At 29.0% G+C, this 15,662-nt stretch overlaps 1 long non-coding RNA gene across 1 annotated transcript in view; it reads right to left on the minus strand.

The window, feature by feature from the left end:
• Positions 1 to 6,431: 6,431 nt before the first annotated feature.
• The window catches only part of LOC148276499 (uncharacterized), a 47,082-nt gene continuing 37,851 nt past the window's right edge, over positions 6,432 to 15,662 (minus strand). The window contains exon 2 of the long non-coding RNA XR_015823715.1: positions 6,432 to 6,591. This is a non-coding gene — a long non-coding RNA (uncharacterized LOC148276499). The remainder of the gene's footprint in view (positions 6,592 to 15,662) is intronic.

The raw sequence follows: 15,662 nt of genomic DNA on the forward strand, positions 1-15,662 counted from the left end.
TTAAAAAGACGTAGCCAAGCTTATTCTTATTATCGTATTTTTTAATATAGTAACGTACTAATCAATATAAATCATTAAAGTCCAACAGTATTGGAGTGTAAAATGATATTGTAGCCTCACTAAATTTTTTATGCCAAAACCACCGCTGTTAACTATCACGACGTTCTATCATTAGTTGATTTCAGTACAACTAGTGACGTCATTCAAATTAGTTCGTTTTCATTAAAATATTTTTTATAATTTTTTTCATACATTTTCAAGAAATTTAAAAGTACTATTTATTGCTCTAATTTTTACCGTGCGTAATAAAACATGTTTTTTATCCAATTTCCCGTAGGGCTGAACTTCCTCATTATTATTCCAAAGTACTTTGTTATTACACATGTATATGCTTACTCCCATGTCAGCAATGTTTTCAGATATTTCACTGATTCGAATGCTTTTTTTTACATTTATTTTATTTAATAAATTTATTATATAATATAAGTATACATATTTAATAACAGGGAATCTATTAAAAACTATATATATGTTAATTTAGATTATTTATAGATTTTAATTATTCCTATCATTAATGATAACCCTTAAAAATAATAAATATCATCCAACCTTGCTGCCAGAAATTTATTACATAAGGCAAACTTATGCGAGTTTAAAGAATTTGACAAAATATCTGCAGTCACGCAATAAGTTTTACCTTAAGTGTATCCTTGGTACTGTTGACTATTTGTGATAATTGGATGACGCAGTAGGGATATAAAAAAAATCTGAGCATCTTGTGTTTTCTAATGGTACTTTAAAATTTATAAGATATTAAAGGTCAGGGGAGACGTATATAGAGTTAATTATTTTATAAAAAAACTATTAGGTCATTAACAGTTCTTCTTTCCGACTGTGTCATTAGTTTCAAGAATGATAACCATAATTTATGTTTAGAATTGGATTAAACATTTTAAAAATAATGAATCTCAACACCTCAACCCAATAAGATAAATCTTTCTTAATTTTTTTTTAGCAACTGGCGGGAATTGATCTCGCGACTTGATGTGAGTTTCACAGTTGGCCGTCTAACAAACTACGCCACAGCGCCTCTTATCTTATTGGTTGTTAGCTCGAAAATAAATAGATTTTATAAAATGTAACGTTTGAGAATAAAATAAAACAATTTTTTTAGTAAAATTATCATGATATTGTTTTTAAGGGTGTAGTCGGGTAAAACGTACGAAAAATGAGGAAATCATAAGATTTTGCCATTTTAAAACGAATGTTTTTTAAAATCAAGCAATAATAAAGAAATTAAAAAACATAAATAGATATTAAAGAATAAACTTAAAAGTTATATAAACATATAAATATACCTGCCCTTACCGGTATCGGTATGGAGGTAATAGAAACCTGAATAAGATTTAGTTAAAAATTGAACATTACAAACAGAATTATCTTCTTAAAAAAAAGAGACAATTCTATAAAAAAAGGTTTCAACTAAAATATTTGCCTAAGACATGATTTTACGTAGAAATAAAGGAAAATGTCACAAAAATTTATGTGGTTTCAAATGCTTGTATTTTTTTTTAAAAACAAAAAAATAAGATTTTGTTTCTGCTACGTTTATGTTCAATTTATTATCTTCAAATCGTTTCAACAAATTCAAGTTCAATTTTAATCTTTATATGAGAATCGTCGCCCCAAAGTTTAGTCAAAATTTGAAATGGCGTAATCTGCCGGTCGAAAAAAAAATTTTTAGTTACATAAAACTTTTAAGTAAATTTTTTAATAGAAATACCTGTAAAAATTATTGTTTTTGTTTAGTTAATGTTTTTTTATTTTTTATTAGGGCGTGATTTTTAAAAAATATTCGTTTTAAAATAGCAAAATCGTATGATTTCCTAAATTTTCGTGCGTTTTACCCGACTTACAGCCTTTAGTAGTTTCGCGGACAAACGTAGAATCAACAAATTTTTCCAACAAAATGTAAAGTAAAATGTTTATATGAAATGTGTATTTTTCGAAACTACTCCAAATGTGATACAAAATTTATTCGGCCTTAAATGTTTTAAAACTTATCAATATTCACCGTTGTATCAAATCTGATGTTTATAGAAATCAGATATTGTGTCGAACGGATTGAGTATAATTTATGTACATAAAGAGTGTATGAAAGTTTTGTGTATAAAAAGCTGGCACGTGACAAAAAAGTTGCCGTAGGGATTACTGAAGGTAACTTATATGTGTGTATGTCATTCCAGACTACTGGTATTATGGATTTATAATTTTAGGTCTGTGGAGTTTATTTGTGTTTACTTCAAGGAAGTTGACTAGGTGCCCTTTTACTAAAACTAATGTTTTTATCAAAGTTTCAATATTTGCTAAATAATAGGAATAAATGAGCAACGAGTACCTACCACCTAGCAATGAGAATTTTAATGAAATTTAATAGGAAATTAGTTCGTACAACGATTTATGGCCGTCATTCAATAATAAATCACTGTAAGATGTTGATGGTTATTGTTAGGGAAGTTTTTACACCAGTTGGAGAGACAGAAGAAACGATGTCGATGTTCGATGCATATTTATTATATGATAAATGTGATGGTGTGACGAGGTGAACACTTAATACTGAACTGAACTAAATTGAACAATACAACTGTTTCCTGTGGTTCTGTTATAGGTAGTATTTTTATATTTTTTATTAAGTATACGACCTTAGCCAGGTACAACATTTACACAAAAAAACATATATAGAAAGAAACTCAACAAAAATAACATAAAACTATGTAGCAAAGACAAACAAGGGCAATGAAAAAATGGTGTACAATTTTTTTTATTTATTTATTTAATTTTTTTTATTAATAAATTTCATAAAGAGTACATGTTTTTGTCAAATTCTAAACGTATCTACTTTAACACATTTAGTAAATGTTAACACTGTAACTCTTCAAAAAAAGAGACTAACTCTAGTGCTTGGAGAGTGACTTACACTGTTTTAGTTGTTTATTTATAGTTTATATAATTTTAAATACGAGTACACGAAATAGAAAAAGAAAAACATGAGACATAAAGAAAAGAAATAAAAAGTAATACATTCATACTAATTAAAATTTAATATTGTTTTTACACGTGTTCAAAATTTTTTTTTAGATTTACTTTCAATTTTTTTATTGGTATATTATTTTTAATAGTTTTTAATTCATTGAGAAGATTATTATAATTTTTTACACCTTTAAAAACAAAGCTATTTTGACCATGACTTGTATGGAATCTAGGAATTTAAATATTATGTTGGTATTTAAGTGATATATTCATCTCAAACTCTTTTATTTTTTCTTCTTCTTAAATTTGTGTAATAGAATTTATTTTATAAAGAGTGTCTACTGTATGAACCTTAGATATTTTATACAGACTTTCCGTATTGAATGTTGATGGTTTCTTTAAAATCACTGTATTTATTAATCTTTGTACTATTTTAAGAGGGTTTAATATATTGGCGTATGTACCACACCATCCTACAATAACATATTGTAACAAAGATAGTACAATTGAGTAATATATATTTTTTTAAATGATTGATTTTTAAAATATTCCTTAATCTAATAAATATGTAAATACAGTTTCTAATTCGTTTGACTAGTTCACTAATATGCTATTTCCATTTTAAATTTTAGTCTATGCACACACCAAGATATTTAATTTTATCTGTTGTATAAAGTACTGAACATGTAAGATCGCAGTTAGTTTTGTAACAATTGCTTTGGTGAATAATTATTTTTACTACTGAATCTAAATTTGTTTTATTAATAAAAATGGATGATTTTTGTCTTTTCCGTATTTAATGATAATATATTTTTGTCAAACCATAATTTCAATTTGTTTATAACGTCATTAGCTACTAAATTTACTGAGTTTCAGTTAACTCTCTCAACTAAAACGACCGTATCATCTGCATATGATATTATTTTTTAATTTAAATTTTGACAAAATATGTCATTGACATATATAATAAATAAAAGCGGACCTATCACCGTACCCTGAGGTATTCCAAAATCGCAAGTCTCAATTTGACTATGTGCATATTTTATTTTTACCATTTGTGGTCGTTGGAATATATAACTTGTTGGCCATTCAATGGTTTTCCCACCTATTGCCACATCTTTTAATTTTGAAGTTTAGTGTGTGATACAATATATTCATAAACACGATAAACATATAAGAGTTCGAGCTAAACTATGCCAATCCATCTTCGCCCCACACTGTTTTAGTGGCAAAGAGATTACGAAAAGCTGGAAAAAAATACTCGAAAAATTGATTCCCAAGAATTATAAGTTATGTGAGGAATTGACTTATCTACAAATTCTTGACATTGGGGCATAAATACAAAAGTTTCTCTTAGAAGATTTAATAAATAGTATTTTTTTTGTTTTCGACGTCACTTTGGCGAGGATCAAGGCCTACTGTATGTAGTAGGCTTTGGGCGCGGATGAGGTCGATGTACTTCAGAACGTTACACTAAATTTGTCATCCGAGTTTGTAATTGAAAATAACGCCTTGTGTGCTAGAATTTGGTATTAAACAAGATAATGTATTGTGTTAAATAGAAAATGGTAAGTCGTTGTCTTCGGTTGACGCTCAAGATTTCCGGTAAAATAATTTGACGCGTTTGTATTTGTCATCTATCACACTGTATCTACAAAGCTTAAATCAGTAGTTAGTGTTTCCGAGGATGAAGACATACTTAAACCTATGAAATAGTATTTGAATCCTGGAAGGGTGTTTTCGACTCGATGGGTGCTCTGAGGTTAAAATCCTGAAAAAAGAAATTGAGTTGAGATAAGTCAGCGACGTTTGCGACGTTTGCTTTCCATGCTTGAGGTCCTGGGTTCGATTCCTGGCAGGGTAGATGTGAAATTTTGCCAGAAAAATCAGATCTCGGAAATACAAGTTCTTCAGAACAGAGCTCTAAGAAACATTCTTGGACTTAAATGGGATTCCCATGTCAAGGATATCTACCGACAAACAAAGATACTTCCTTTTGAGGTAATGCCGATGCATGACATAACCAATACTATTTTAAATATCATAAAGTTTTCTGCTCACTCAGATTTAAAATTCACATTTGGTCATGATATTCACAATTACAATACGCGTTACTCAGAGAATTTTCATGTGTCTAAGTTTCGCTCAACAAAGTTCGGCAGTAGGTCCTTGGAAAATATTAGCCATTCCGAATATAATAAACTGCCCGATGAGCTAAAACACGAAAAATTGAATAAAAAATCCAGAAGTGTCGCAGCAAAAAATATTTCTTAAATCTTTTTGATCTATTTCGGATGTATTATTAATATGTATGATATTATGTATTGTCAAAAAAATGTTTTTTCTTATGTACGGTCCCAAATGAGTTTCTTAAATAACTCCTGGGAGTATAATATGTACTTTTTGGATTGTATGTTTTATTAATAAAAAATAAAAATAATAATAAATAATAACTAAAAATAAAAAAAAAATAAAAAAACGTTTTTAAACTGCAATATTTCATGTCTTTGGACTGGCAGCTAAAGCGTAAGTTTAATCACCTTATAGTCATGTAATAGATTATTGAGATACGCTGTATTTGGTGTTCTAATACATTGTCTTATGAAATATTCACTATTAAAATAATATGAAACCACCTGACAAAATAAATTTAAAAATTAACAAATTTAGTTAATTGAAAACTCTAAATATAAGTAGATATAACATATCACGTTTTTTAAAATTATTATATGCTATTTTGAGATGTATATTTTTATAAGAGTTTTCTTTTTTTTTTTTAAGGGGAATTGCGAATTATTAGCAAAATTCATTGTTATAATTTTAAGTATAATGTTTATGGTATCAGCTCTTAAACTTCACAAAAAACAGTACCTTGAAGAACGAAAGAAACATGGTAAATGGTAAAATGGTAAATGTTACAAAGGGGTATGTGGCCACTTAAACCAGCCAATGACCACACAAGTGGCCACATGAACCAGGTCATTTGACCTGTAAGAGCCTAGACATTCATGTTTTATTTATAAAAAATGTTCTCCTTAAAGGGTTAAATCCAGTGCATTTCTACAAAAAATGACAGACTCAAAATATGGTTAAGTAATTTATCTTTAAAAAGTATGAAAACTTTTTTTATTTTTTTATTATTTGCACCGCGACAATCCAAAAGGCCCCATCACAGTGGAGAATTTTAGCGCAGAACTTTCAGGCTTGAGGAAAATCACATTAAATTTTTGTCGACCGGGAATCGAACCCAGAACCTTTCGTGCGGTGTTATTATTATTATGAATAACTTATATAGCGCCATTTTCGTAATATAATTCCTCAAGGGTGATTTACACAGTGATTCTATAAATAAATCAATTTAATCGAGGCCTTTAAATTTGTAATTTAATTCAAACAAGTTATTTTGTTGTCACAGGCTATGGATTTATTCAAATAATTTAGAGAACAAGTGGGTTTAAGGTTTTTCCAAAATATCACTTCACTTTCAAGTCAAGCATCTTCACTGCTACGCCACGGAGGCCACCTATATATTTTAATACATTGCGTAATGTCTGCAGATATCTGTAAGAAATATTTGATTCATTTACTGGAATTATTTGGGAAGAAAATATCCACGCTGGAAAGGAAAAGGTTATCAAGTGACTTGTAACTTTACAGAATAGCCGATAAAAGTTTTTTTTTTGTTGGCTCTTTTGTAAAGTTGCTACATAAAATATAAAAAAAAATATAAAATGACAAATCTTAAAAAATCGCTACGCGTTTATATTCTCCTATACTCCAATTTGAATAATTATGGCTTTGTCGATATATGTCTACTTTAAATTAAATTATTTCTTTGAAGGGAGATTCTTGTTTAAAAAGTTGAATAGCTAACTGAATCTCTGAATAATAAACGAAATCAGCTTATTCTAGGATTAATATAATATATAAGAGCTTTTTAAATTTCAATTATTTGAACTTCAAATTCATCCATTGTTAGAGTCTGGAGCCAAAGCTTAATCCTTTGTCTTAAGTGACTATTTATCTCACTTAACTAAGATCAAGTGTTGAATGATCCCAGCTTTCACTTTATTGGCACATGCAATCAATTTTATTTGTCTGAAATATCGTCTTATTCATCTTGATTAGATAATTAATAAAACGTCATCGTTCCGACGAAAACATTGTTTTGTGATTTGCATGAAATAATCGATAAAGTTAAAACCGTTCATAATTTGTATCATCAGTACTTTGGTAAATCAATAGCAGCGTACAAAATGTAAAGTTGAATGTAGGTAAGATCAGTCAGATGCTTTTTTCAGCTGTTAAATTAATCGGTAATCGAACCAGAAACACGCATAACACTACTCTACTATTCATAAAAAATATAAGAGAGGATTTAATTTATGATTAAAGAAATTTCTATTTTCGTTAAAAAATCATTTACCCTTTTCTCATATTTAAATACAGAATAGAACTAATAACTTCTATCCGCGCCCCATTTATCCTGTCCTGTCAGATATACAGTTTTTTTTTGCTGTTAAAAAATATTCAAAGCTCTTAAAAGAAGAGGGGAGAATATTCGAATAAATTTAATAATTCAATGATAAGTAATTTAATAAAAAAAAAAAAACGAATTAATTCATTGCATGCATCATTCAGGGGGTTCCTACGGAATGCAGAAAAAAGTTAGCTTCTTCATATTTATTAATAATTTTGCCCGTTCATTCATACAGTCAGTCAGATTCGTTCGTTCATTCATTCATTCAATTATTAATTCATTCAAAATAATTACTGCATTCGGACTTTCGATCAAATGATTTTAATAATCGAATATATTCGATTACTTTCATGATAATGGATAATATGTACTTAAAACGTTTTTTATTATTTTGGCATTTTTTAAATAATTTGATCATGTTCTACCAATTGAATCCCGGTCAGTGAAGAATTTCACTTCCAAAAACAAACCATCACGACGTTTCCTCGTAGGTGTAGGCAGAGAGAATAGAACGCCATATCACTATATCTTTGTGTACAGACCTCGCTTCCTCTACGTTTATATATATTCTCATGCACGCACGCCGATTATTCCTACTCTTGACATGTCCATCTTCAAGTATTTGATGGACTTGATCGTGCCATGTCTTTCTCAGACTTCCTTGTTTTCTGCATCCATCAACATTTGCATCGCAGATCCTTTTAGCCGTTCTTTCGCTGTCCATTCGCTCTACATGTCCAAACCAACACAGCACTCCTTTCTTGATTCTGTCGATAATGCATGTCTCAGCCTTACACAGTTTACGGATCTCGACATTTGTGCACCTATCATACATCGTTTTACCACACATTCGCCCGAGGGGTCGCAATATTATGTAAAGGTAGTTTATCAAATTGTAAATGTAAATCAAATGATTTTTTAAAATTATTAATAATTTCCTAAAATGGTTGAAAATGACAGATTTTGTTAGCCCTTAAATGTAAATATTGAAAAATAACAACAATTTTGTCTGAAATGGAATGCAGGATTTTAAGATATAGCTCAGTGGCAAGGTCAAGTTGTTTTGGATTTTGGATGTTGAATGTACCATATGGCTACAAAGTGATTAGAGATGGGAATTTTGGTTTTTTTATAAGATTGGCCGTAACAATTACCGTTTTACAAATAAGGCTGTTTCGTGAGGACGTTTAAAAAATAACAGTTTAGTACAGTGCGCGACTTTCCCTCCCGCCAAATGTTGAAAAACAGTGGTTCGGTAAAATGCAGGTTTTTTACTCCTAGGTTTTTTTTAAGTTCTCAATTTAAGAATGTTAAACACAGGTAATAATATTTAAATATGTGCGAAAACGCTAAAAAATTCCTAAACTGTAAGCACAATTGAACGTAATTGTGCAGAAAGCAGCCAGTCCACAATTTGGAAAAAAAATGTATTGGTGTTATCGAGCGCAATAAGGTTAATTCTATGTTCTGTTAAAAATAGCCAGGCCGTTTTCATACAAAAAAGGTAATAATCACCTTCTGAAAATAGTGTTGATCACAAAAATGACATTTATTAATTTGCAGAAAACATCTAAACCACACAAAAAATCTTAAGGTATATATGCTGATAGGGAGGTTAATGCCTCCAGAAATCTAGTTCTCTTAAATAAATAAAAATGAACAAATACAAAAATTTTCATTTCATAAATTCATTGATTTAAAAATACGATTAATAAAAAATATATGTTTTAATACAAAATGTCACCTCATGCATTCAAAGTTGGAATGAGGTATCATTTAATATAAATCTGGCTATTTTCTGTAAAATGCATATTTTGGGTTGTGTGGTGAGTCAGACTTTAAAAAATCACCAATATTCTTTTAACACATAGTTAAATAATTTTACCCCTTTTTTGTAAATTTTACTAGGGCTGCCTGTTTTCTGCAAAATGCACATCGTATGTCGTGTGGTCAACCAGACTTTAAAAATCATTAAAACTGGTTAAATACATACTTAAATTATTTTTTATAATATATGAAATACGAACGTATGCATTATTTATCATTTGTCAAACTTAAAAATATTCTAACTGCTGAGTAGAATTGATTATTTACTATTTTCAAAAAAATGCTATTATCTTAGTTTTACTTTTATATGGCTGGCTGCTTAATTAATTTTTTTTCCTTAATATCAATGATATGAATAACATTATTAAACCAATAAAATATACATCTGAATATATTATATATGTTGTATATTTGTTCTGTCCGTCATTAAAGGTACTGAAACATTCTGAATTTTCACTGATTTTGCAGTGCATGAATTTCGTATAGATAAATTTGTGCAAGTAAAACGAGTGAATAACTTTATTTCCAGTGGAAAGCAAATTTGCCCTTAAAAATGAATTATAAATTAAAAATCGGAAGCAGACAGACGGGTTTTTGTGCATAGTATAAAATACCTTACTGACGCGTGCTGGCTAGCCTACTTCTTCTCCTTAAAAACAGAAAATAAATCCACCTAAATGCGGTATCTTTTGATAAAGTAACGTAAAATTGTAACATAAAACCGCTCCATAGTAATAATTATTATTCTAGAATGTTTCACTGAATATTACATTTCCGTTAAATCTTCGCCTCAGGCCTAATACGAGTATTAATTAATTCTCAACTTAACAAGTTTGTAACATAATGAATGTATGTGTGTATAAGTCAATTGAATTATTAATTTAATGAGAACAAGACGTTATTTTGGTCGCAAAGTTTAATATCTATTTTACGGTTTTTTATTTAAAAAAATATATTTTGTATATTAACAATAATACGTCAAATGAACATGTACAAACGAAAAAACATAAAATGGAACCAAAAACAGATATCCATAAATATAGTATATAAACAAGTAAATATGTAGTTTGAAAAAATAGAAAACACCTTTATTTCGTGTATTCACATGCAAAATACACGAGATAAAAGTGTTTTCTACGGCCGCGGAGCGTTTGGAATATCATCCCTGGTTGAACAATAAAGTGAAATCTTAGCAAAACGTTCGTACAAGGTTTTCCTAGAGCACGAATTATATCATACCCAAAACCCGTACGATTTGCCTAGTGACATCTCTCCTCTATCGCACCGAGAGTGAGCAATATTTTCAAAGAGCGCATTAAGCTCTAAAGAGTCTAAAGGACGAAAACTATTTTCAAGAGAGGAGTTAAGGACTTGATTTTCCTTAGTGGGAAGGATTTGAGTGGGGAATTCCTTGATGATTATACGTACATACGGTTGAGTTTGCTGTTTACCATATTGATGTGCCATATACTAATTATTATGTTTCTGATCCTATATAATATTTGTGGTGATATACTCAAATGTCTGTTATAACTAATTTCTCGTCTCAACTCAACACAGGACTTTTAGCTTCATGAAGTTGGGACTAATGTCTAAAGAATGTGCAAGTAACTGTTGATACGTAAATTAATAAAAAAATAATGTCTAACGGGCCAAATGTTCGGAATTCAATAATATCTTGACCAGCTAAATATCTAAATATAACTTATATTTAGAGTGAGATGATATTTATTTGATTTTAGTTTGGTTTTGTAATACCAATGAAGTAAATTAAATACAATATAGCTGGTTTTGTTGGCTATAATTATAATAGATCACGCGAGGCTAGTGTAGGTTAGGGGTTGTGCGGGGGGTGGGGATGTTTGAGAGTCACGGAAAGGGGCGGGGGGTGCGGTGAAAGACTCCTTAATTTACGAACCTCTAAACGTCTAAACAAAGCTACGTGACCGTAAATTAGCAGGTAGAAAAAAGAGACCCCGTGAATAAAAGGAAAATTCCCATCGTCGATTTACAAAATCTTCACAATATTTCTAAACCCCTTTTGATAATATATCAATCAAAAGATTTTAAGCGGGTGAGTAAATTTTTTTTCGGAAAACTCAAGCGAAATCAAACTTATTACGTTGTCAAAGTTAATACATAGATACAAGATATGTAGAGTTTAAAACATTGGTGGATGGTGAATGTTACTAATATTTATTTATTTATATTTTTACATTGTTTGTATTCTTTTTTTATACAGAATAATGTTCCCGCGCCGCGCGCCGAGGGAAACGTCTTACAAAATGTGAAACATGCCTTAAATTAGCTATTTAACAAAGTTAACATAATAATAACAATAAAAAATGTAATTAATACAATAAACCTAATTATCATAAACATAATAAGCAATAATTTGTTTTTAGTTTTTTACTGATTTAATTCTTAAGATCCTCATGACTTTTAATTTGTTTTAAATATGTGTTTTTATTACATCGTTTACTTTATTTTTTAATGTGTTTTTTTGTCTTTCTACTCGGTATTTTTCTATGTTTTTTTTTAAATATGCTTTTTACATACATTTTTTTTTTATTATGACTTTGAATATGTTTCTTACTTTGTATTCTGTTTTTATTTCACATTTTACCGAGTTTCAAAATATTTTTATAGACATATTTATATATTTTAATAATTTTTACTATGTTTTCACTGCATTTATTAATTTGTTTTTGTTATGTTTTTGCTACTTTTTTTTAAAAACATTTTTACCATGTTTTTACTACATTTTTATTATGTTTTTACTACATTTTTACTATGATTTTACTACCATTTTACTATTTTGTTACATATTTTTACTCCATTTTTTAATTTGTTTTTCACTTTGTCTTGTATCTTTAAAACTGTTTCTATATATTGATTACAGTTTTTTATATTTTTTTGACTGTCCTAAGTCGGTAAATAACCCTTTGTTAGACTGTCAAAGTAACTTTGTATAAATTATAATTTTGTGTATGTAATATAATGATAATAAATAAATAAATAAATATCAACTAAAATAATAATAAAATACAGAACCAAATTATTTAGACCGATAGAACAAATTTCATCAACAGTACACACATTTTACCTATTTAAAACTATCATAAACCCTGTCAATACCTTGATTTTGTCATTCCTTTATTTATTTTAATTTATTAAGGAAAAACAACAGTTGTTATATAAGAATACAAAATATTAAAAAAATAGTACATACATCCAGTTAAAGTTTTTCAGAAATATAATGAGAGAACATGTTACAAAGTAAAGAGAAAAAAATAATTTGAAAAAATAGCTTCTCCATTCTTTTTCTAATCAAATGAAATTAGTATATTTGTTATTCCCAAACTTTCTCTTTTGGGGTGCGGCAGGATAATATCAGGTAGGGTTGGTTTGATGATTTATTGCATCATAATATCAAACTCCTAAACATATGTAGCTGCTATGCGACTCCCTGAAAAACGCATTACATCAACCATTGAGAAATATGACTACCCATCAATTAGGATCTTACTCAATAAATTAATCTATAAAGGCACCCTTTGGGACCGAAGTCCATGGTTGTTAAGAAAGCATATTAAAAACAACCACAAATATAAAAATATAATACTAGGAAAATACAATAATTAATACTACCACATAAAAGTTGAAAATACTATACGTGGTTGTTTGAAAAATTACATCGAAGACAAATTCAAAATTAACATTAAAAAGCAAATAATGACTACTTATCAGACGTCTATGACTGGATTTTTAAATTTTAGTAGTGTATATTTATTATACACAGTACATATGTTAATTAACGTTCTCTTTAGTTTTTATATTAGATTTTTATAATTTTTTTCAAAACACAAATATAAGTACCCAATTCCATATCACTAAATAAACACCTGGCCTTACCCATAACTGTGAGTTTTTTTTCCCATAGTTAGAATCATTGTATACCTAAACTTAATATGTTCAATTATTGTTACTGATGTATATGAAATTAAATTACTTTATAAGGACCTTCAGTCCTTATAATAAAAAAAAATATGTAGACTCAAATCAGTGTTTGATTTGAATATTATAAAACAAAGTAGTTTTAGAAAACTATAAATCGCTGGTTCATTTTTCTATTTCATTGTTCGTGTAAAAATAACATGTATCGATTGACATTCAAAACAGAGATTTTAACATTTTAAATAAGGCAATATAGATGTCTAGGCATCTACAGGGCGTATGACCTGTCATTGGCTGGTTTAAGTGGCCACTTTACACTCTGTGTAATATTCAACTTAAACATTCAACCAGCCAATGACAGGTTATAAGCCCTGTAGATGCCTAGACATCTATATTGCCTTCTTTAAAATGTTCTTCATCTCTGTTGTAATATGTTGATGTTAACAGCTCCCCAGGGAGTTGAATCCAGTCCTTATCTACAAAAATTTGGACAAACCTAAAATATTGTTCATGAATATAATATGTTATATGAAATTTAATTTCAATGAATAAATAAATTAAACAGACTAAAATATCAAAATATTAGTTTAATTTCCTATAGGTACGGTTTGAATTGCGTGTTAAAGAATGATATTGTGAAATTTAATTTATTCATTGTTTTTCTCTGCATCTATCTGAAAAAGATCATTAATTATAAAAATAATCCATACATGTTATTTTTACACGAACAATGAAATTCAGAGAGTTGAATCCAGTCCTTGTCTACAAAAATTTGGACAAACTCAAAATATTGTTGATAAATCCACCTGGTCCATGGCGAAGTATAGAAATTAAAAAAAAAAATTCAGGCGTTGCCTATTGCGTAGTATGTAGGTGAAATAATTCAATTAGATGAATCTCACTCGCATAAATAAAGGTTTCAGCTCTTTAACTCCACAATGTAGGTGAGATAATTCAATTAGATGAATCTCACTCGCATAAATAAAGGTTTCAGCTCTTTAACTCCACAAACATAAACAGATTAAAGAATTGAAGTAATATAGATGTTCAACTATGGGCAGAATGGTGAATGTTACACAGTGTGTAAAGTGGCCACTTAAACCAGCCAATGACAGGTCAGAAGCCCTGTAGATGCCTAGAAATCTATATAGCCTTCTTTAAAATGTGCTTTATCTCTGTTTTAATATGTTAATTATATTCATGAGTTCATCTATACCCCAACAGGCTACAAAAAGTGGCTTGGTGGGATTTTAGTTTTAGTAAAAAATATAGCAAGTGAAATTTTTTTTAAATTGTAAAAATGTATAATTATGCTATTAAATAAAAAAAAAAAAAAAAAAAAAAAATCGCTGTGTCGTGGCTTTTTAGGCTGTGCCCCTTAAGCCATAATAATTATTAACAGATTTTTTTAGAATTAAACAAATATTGATAATTTTTTGTTCAATATTTTGATTTAATTATAAACAGTGATTACCTAGGTTAAAAAAAAATATGCGTAATTGGTGTTATAAATATGGCTAAGTGTAATATTTTTTTTATGTATGCATGAGTGACTAAAACAAAAAAATATTTAGTTAATGAATATATAATTGTACTGATTGTGTGTTTACCTTATTTTAAAAAAACCCAGCTCTTCCAGAAGTCTTGGTGATTTTTTGATTTGCGAATTGATTTGTCGTAGTTTAATTAAATGAGATTGGTTATTATAGCTGCTGCTACTCGTATGATAAAATGTCCGAAACGGCCACAATATTTGTGGTGATTGTGATTATTAATAAAATCATTTAGTTTGTTTTGTGTTTAGAGCTATTTCGACCACGAATTAATAACAAATATTAAGGTAATGACTTTTACTTGGACTGATTGTGTATTTACCTTATTTAAAAAAATACAATTCTCTCGTGATCTCTCGCGAAGACTACTCTTCGTGATTTTTTGATTTGCAAATTGATTTTTTGTAGTTTCATTAAATAAGATTGGTTATTATAGCTGCTGCTACTTGTATGATAAAATGTCAGAAACGGTTACAATAATTTGTGGTGATTGTGATTATTAATAAAATCATTTGGTTTGTTTTGTGTTTAGGGCTATTTCGACCCTGTATTAATATTCCTGTCTCGGCCAGGGGTATTAGTTGCCCGTATCAACTGGCAGAGATTGTTGTCACTCTCATCACGTGATTTGGGAACCTCAATTACTAACCTACCCCTTCCCGGGGCAAACAACACCCCTGCAATTTGCTGTGATCCTGGTAACTTCTGGCGAGCGGCCTCTCATTAATGAGCACTCTAAATGCTGAATTAGATTTTAATAAATCACTTTATCAAGAATATTAAGAAATATATACGTACCAATTTTATCCATTAAA

Source organism: Micrasema longulum, unplaced genomic scaffold (assembly GCF_059751315.1).
Source record: "Micrasema longulum isolate JH-2025_06_02 unplaced genomic scaffold, ASM5975131v1 h1tg001210l, whole genome shotgun sequence".
NCBI classification, from domain to species: Eukaryota; Metazoa; Arthropoda; class Insecta; order Trichoptera; family Brachycentridae; genus Micrasema; species Micrasema longulum.